General features: G+C 37.2%; 1 protein-coding gene across 2 annotated transcripts in view; it reads left to right on the top strand.

The window, feature by feature from the left end:
* The first annotated feature begins 777 nt into the window (after positions 1 to 777).
* Positions 778 to 6,000, top strand: part of Mlh1 (DNA mismatch repair ATPase Mlh1) — a 426,615-nt gene continuing 421,392 nt past the window's right edge. For both annotated transcript variants that reach the window (XM_090408883.1, XM_090408882.1), the window contains exon 1: positions 778 to 843. The gene's annotated coding sequence lies outside the window, so the exon portion shown is untranslated. The remainder of the gene's footprint in view (positions 844 to 6,000) is intronic.

The following is a 6,000-nucleotide window of genomic DNA, read 5'->3' as shown; positions in this document are numbered from 1 at the left end:
TTAACTCTCAGTAATTCCATTTCCTTCTTGCCATGTGATCTCCTTCAACTTTTGTCGAGGTTGCACTAAGCAATGCTAAAAACTCCTCGCTCTTGTTCCTAATAAGTTCTGGTATCAGTGTATAGAAAATGCAGCATCTCTTTAGGCCCATAACCGTATTTTTTCCCTGAAGTGACTACCTATTCAGAATTTTTGCTTGAGAGACTAGATTCTGGATTTGTAGGTGATTCTTACACTCAACTCACCTGATGGGTGCTTTTATATATGCATTCACCTGCATTTATCCTTATTACTTAAAAGGAGTTAGCTGCATTTTTTATGATTTTTTTATTTTTATTTTACAGTCAATTCTGTCGAGTCTACTAACATTCGCTTCGTTTTCACAAATGGCATTCGCTGTCGACATCATTGCCGTCATTGTTTTATTACACATTGGCGCCATACCGACAATACTGTACTTGCCATCTCGTGGTCCATAATGCTAACACTATGTTTGCTGTCTGAAAATAGCGTGGGTTCTACAGTCGATGTTCTTGAGTTTACGGGACGAGAAACCGATTTCCAGGAGAAATAATTCGCTTTCCCCAGCTAGAGATCGACTAACTCGGAAACCAGTCCAATAAAGGCTTAATAAAAATTCCTCTAATCGGTGACTAGAATAGAACTTACGATGGTTTTTCGTCCATTGAGCTACACAATAATTAAACTCTAGTACTTCTGTGAAAATATTTGCGTTCTTTAGTACCCAAATATATGTACAGGTGGCTATGTGATGTTCGCCAGTATCTTTTCAAGTCGCACCGCGGTTTTTACGAAATATTGTGATTGCTTCTGCTAGTTAAGGTTTGTTTAATATGCTACCAACGTTTCTCATTGCATCTTATTGTATCTGATATTATTGCGTGACACCTACAGGAACTACTCGAGATCTTAAGTAGTCACTATTCTCAAGCCTAAATATTTCTTCTAACCTTATTCATGTTATCTTATTTATAACCAAGCGATTTTTTCATTTAGAGTTGAGCGGAATATCTACACTTGCATTGGCGTAGCTAGGGGAGTGCGGTCCGCCCTGGGCGGCACTTTGAATCTTTTTGAACTTTTGCAGTTAATTCTAAAATACAGTCTCGAGAGCTCGGTTCAAAATATTGTAATACTACTGCAAATTTACCTCACAAATGCTGTAAGTGTTGCTAGTTGTGAGAGGAGTTTTTTTTAAGATAAAATTTTGTTTTGAGAGGGGCGGCAAACTCAGAGACTACCCCGGGCGGCAACTGCTCTACCTAGGCCACTGTACACTTGGAAATTCCGTGCTCGTCTCTAGAGGTAATTTTCATCTCTAAGGTGCTCTGTTTTCAGCAATTCAACTGGCAGAGTTCTACATTAACGCCAAAAAAAAAAAAAAGTAAAAAAAGTTTGCTTTATTATTATTACATGGACAACTCCATAGAGTCCTTAGACTCATAGGGGGGGGGGGCTGAACATTATGCCAAGCACTATCAAACATTTGCACAATGTCTGTCATACTCTGCATTTAACTGATTTGTGGTCATAGCACCCATAACTTTGTTGCAACCTATTCTATTCATTCACCATTCTCCAAGAAAAAAAAATCTAGTCCTCGCACCACTTGTTAACTACATTCTTGCCCAATTTCTAAGGATGGCCCTTAGTTCTCCCACCAGGAGACCTGTTCTGAAAATTTTCGAACAAAGAACATGTTGCAGGCGTAGACTTCTGTGGCTAATTGTTTCAAAAGATATATTTTGGTGATTACACCACATTTTTTTATTCAGTTATTCAGTTATATAAAACACTGAATAATATTTCCCAACAAGTTTCGTAAATCATAGGATTTACATCTTCAGGGGGTAAATAGTATAACTTAAAGTTTAAACAAGAGAATTAATAAATACAAATCATAACCATCTGGCTATTCATAAAACTCAAATAACAGAATGCAGATATATAACGTTATTGATGTTGAACAATACTGGATGATGTCACGTGTTCTTGTGCATACAGTCCGAGCTCAGATTGAGGTAGATTTTTTATTAGAGCCGACCACACTTGATGGAGAATTAAACCTTGATTTTTATTGCATTGGGTTGGGTTTTTTAGCATATTAGCAGCTTCTTTAAATTTTCTTATATACTGAGAAGGAGAGTTTACTTTCTTCATTAACTTCTAATAGAATATCCAGAAAAGGAAGTTTTTTATTTTTTTCTTGTTCTAAAGTGAATTTTATGGTGTTGTGCAAATTGTTGAGATAATCTTTGAAATTGATAAGTTCATCTGTCGTTCCACTGAGTTTGATGAAAATATCGTCCACATAGCGTAGCCATATTTTTGGTTTTTTATGGTAATTCTTAAGAGCATTGTTTTCAAAATTTTCCATAAATAGGTTTGCTAATACTGGTGATAATGAGGAACCCATGGCCAGTCCTTCTTTTTGTTCCCAGATTCTATCTTTATAGGTGAACAAAGTATTGTTTATACAATGTTTAAAAAGATTCAAGATGTCCGGAGGGAAGAGGTCTTCTAGGAGATTCAAAATTTCTTGTCTCGGGACGTTTGTAAACAAGCTGATAATGTCGAGACTTGCTAAGATGTCTGTTGGACCAATATGTATATCTTTCACTTTTTCTATGAAATGTTTACTATTTTTTATGAGGGAAGATGTTTTTCCTATATGTTGTGAGATTCATGTTGGTGAGGTATTTCGCCAAGTTGGAAGTCGGTGAATCTCTTCCATCTACTATTGGTCTTAAAGGTATATCTGTCTTATGGATCTTTGGAACACCATATATTCTTGGTATCAAAGGATGTTTTGATTGTAAGTATTGATGGAGAATATATATAAACAATATATATATCATTGTATAAACTATACTTTTTTCACCTATAAAGATAGAATCTGGGAACAAAAAGAAGGACTGGCCATGGGTTCCTCATTATCACCGGTATTAGCAAACCTATTTATCGAAAAATTTTGAAAACAATGCTCTTAAGAATTACCATAAAAAACCAAAAATATGGCTACGCTATGTGGATGATATTTTCATCATACTCAGTGGAACAACAGATGAACTTATCAATTTCAAAGATTATCTCAACAATTTGCACAACACCATAAAATTCACTTTAGAACAAGAAAAAAATAAAAAACTTCCTTTTCTGGATATTCTATTAGAAGTTAATGAAGAAAGTAAACTCTCCTTCTCAGTATATAGAAAGCCGACAAACACTGGAAGATTTCTAAATGCAACCTCACACCACCATCCTTCACAAAAAATAAGCTTAAATAAAACTCTTCGAGACAGAGCATACCATATCTCCAGCACACAAGAAAGATTATTATTATTATTTCGGGCGACTCCAGGAGTCCTTAGACTCATCGAGGGAGGCCCTAAACATCATGTCCACACAACTATGCGATTACATTCTCACAGTATCTATCATACCTTTTCTTGAACTCGTTCACCGTCATAGCACCCACAACAGACTCTGACAGCTTATTCCACTCATTTACCACTCTAAAAGTAAAGAACCCAGCTCTAACACCCCTACTAACCACACTCTTGCCCAACTTCCATAGGTGTCCCCTAGTTCTCCCACCACCAGTCCTGATCTCAAAAATATCCTCTGAATTAATCCTATAGAATCCCTTTAGCAATTTGAATGTCTCAATCATATCTCCCCTCCTCCGCCTATCAACTAGTTTCTGCAACCCACAAATCTTCAACCTGTTCTCATATGGTTCATTCCATAGACCTGTTATCATCTTAGTCACTCGCCTCTGGATCCTCTCCACCTCCTCCCCATCAAGAAGGAACCGAGGTGACCAAATCTGGGCACAGTAATCGAGATGAGGTCTTATCAAGGCTCGGTACAGAGGTACAATAACTTGCTTGTCTCTGCTCGTCAAGGTATTTTTCAACAACCAAGTGAGTTGATGAGCTGATTTAGCTACTTTTGCAGTGTGCCTCCTAAACTTCATCTCCTTATCCACCAACACTCCCAAGTCCCTGGCCTCATCAATCTCTTGGAGTACAGTTCCACCAATGTGGTATACTGCTGCTAATCTTTTTACCCCAAAATGCATAACGTTACATTTTGTCACATTAAATTGACATCCATTCTCCTTAGCCCAGAACTCCAATCTATCTAAGTCATCCTGCAAGACTTTGACATCTTCTGCATTCACTATTGCCCTACCCAACTTTGCATCATCAGCGAACAAATGAATTGTTCCACTTAGATCCTTCCCTATATCGTTAATGAACAGATTAAACAGCAGTGGTCCAAGAACAGAACCCTGCGGCACACCACTAGTCACAGGCCGTCTTTTGGACTCTACTCCTGAATAAACTACTCTTTGATATCTCTCCATCCACCAACCACCTATCCATCTCACCAACCCTATATCCATTCCCATATGTTGTAGTTTACGGATTAGTATTCCATGTGGTATCCTGTCAAACGCCTTTGCCAGGTCCAGCAGTATCACTGTAAATCCATTTCCCTTATCCAGTTCAGCCGTCACCTTGTTATAAAACTTGAGCCAGTTACTGAAGCATGATCTACCCTTCACAAAGCCATGCTGTCCCCTGTACAGTATCTCATTTTCATCAATCCATTCCTGTATTTTTCCCTTGACTACTTTCTCTAAGACCTTGACAACGACTCTTGATATGCTGATCGGTCGGTAATTTGCAACCGTAGTCTTGGATCCTCCTTTATGCAGTGAAACTATTTTCCCCTCTTTCCACACCTTCAGGACTAAGCCAGACCTGAGACTCAGATTAAACAACATGGTCAAGGGCATTGATAATTCTTTAGCCGCTTCACAAGATGTAATGAAGAACTAAAATACTTAACACAAATCCTCCAACAGAATGGATATGAAACAAAAACCATCAAGAGAATCTCAAAATGCCTCCAGCTAACAACACAATAAAACAGGATTACAAAAATGCAATCTCGTTTCCTTATATCAAAAATGTTACAGATAAGCTAGCCAAATTAATGAACAAACACAACATAAAAGTAGCCTTCCTTCCAATGGAAAAAATCTCAAGATTCCTACATCCACCAAAACCACCTCATCATCCTCTTAAAAAAGCAGGAGTCTACAAAATCCATTGCTCTTGCGGGATTATTTGCTACTTAGGACAGACAGGAAGATCTGGAGAAATACGCATGGCTGAACACCAAAAAGACGTACAATACAAAAGAGAACAAAAAACAGGTCTTGCTTTCCATACCACTTCCACTGGACACGATGTACTCTGCCAAAAACCCACGATGTCATACATAGAAAACAACAGTTATATAAGAAAATTTAAAGAAGCTGCTAATATGCTAAAAAACTCAACCCAATGCAATAAAAATCAAGGTTTAATCTCCATCAAGTGTGGTCGGCTCTAATAAAAAATCTACCTCAATCTGAGCTCGGACTGTATGCATGAGAACAAGAACACCTGACATCGTCCGGTATTGTTCAACGTCAATAACGTTATATATCTGCATTCTGTTATTTGAGTTTTATGAATAGCCAGACGGTTATGATTTGTATTTATTAATTCTCTTGTTTAAACTTAAGTTATACTTTTTAACCCCTGAAGATGTAAATCCTACAATTTAAAATTTATCGGGAACTATTATTTCAGTGTTTTATATAACTGAATAAAAAAATGTGGTGTAATCACTGAAATATATCTTTTGAAAGAACATGTTAGATTGGATATCAGGAAGTTGATATTGGATATCAGGAAGTTTGTTGAGACAGTTAAAGAGAATAGTGTGATAGAAAAGGTAGTAAGCATGTTTCCCAGGTGACAGTGGTGAGATGAGATGGAGAGCAAGTATTATGAATGATATGTTAGCAGAAATGTGAGAAATGTGAAAAAAGTTTGTTAATGTGTGGAATGAATTGAAGGACAAAGTGAATTGTATAGGAGCAATGGACTGCATTTCGGTGGTATTGGTATTAGTTGC

This window comes from Typopeltis vanoorti, chromosome 19 (genome assembly GCF_054136105.1).
Source record: "Typopeltis vanoorti isolate ZY-2024b chromosome 19, IOZ_Tvanoo_1.0, whole genome shotgun sequence".
Taxonomy (NCBI): Eukaryota; Metazoa; Arthropoda; class Arachnida; order Uropygi; family Thelyphonidae; genus Typopeltis; species Typopeltis vanoorti.
Note: the sequence above shows the minus strand (reverse complement) of the source record. Positions and strands in the feature narration are given on the sequence as shown.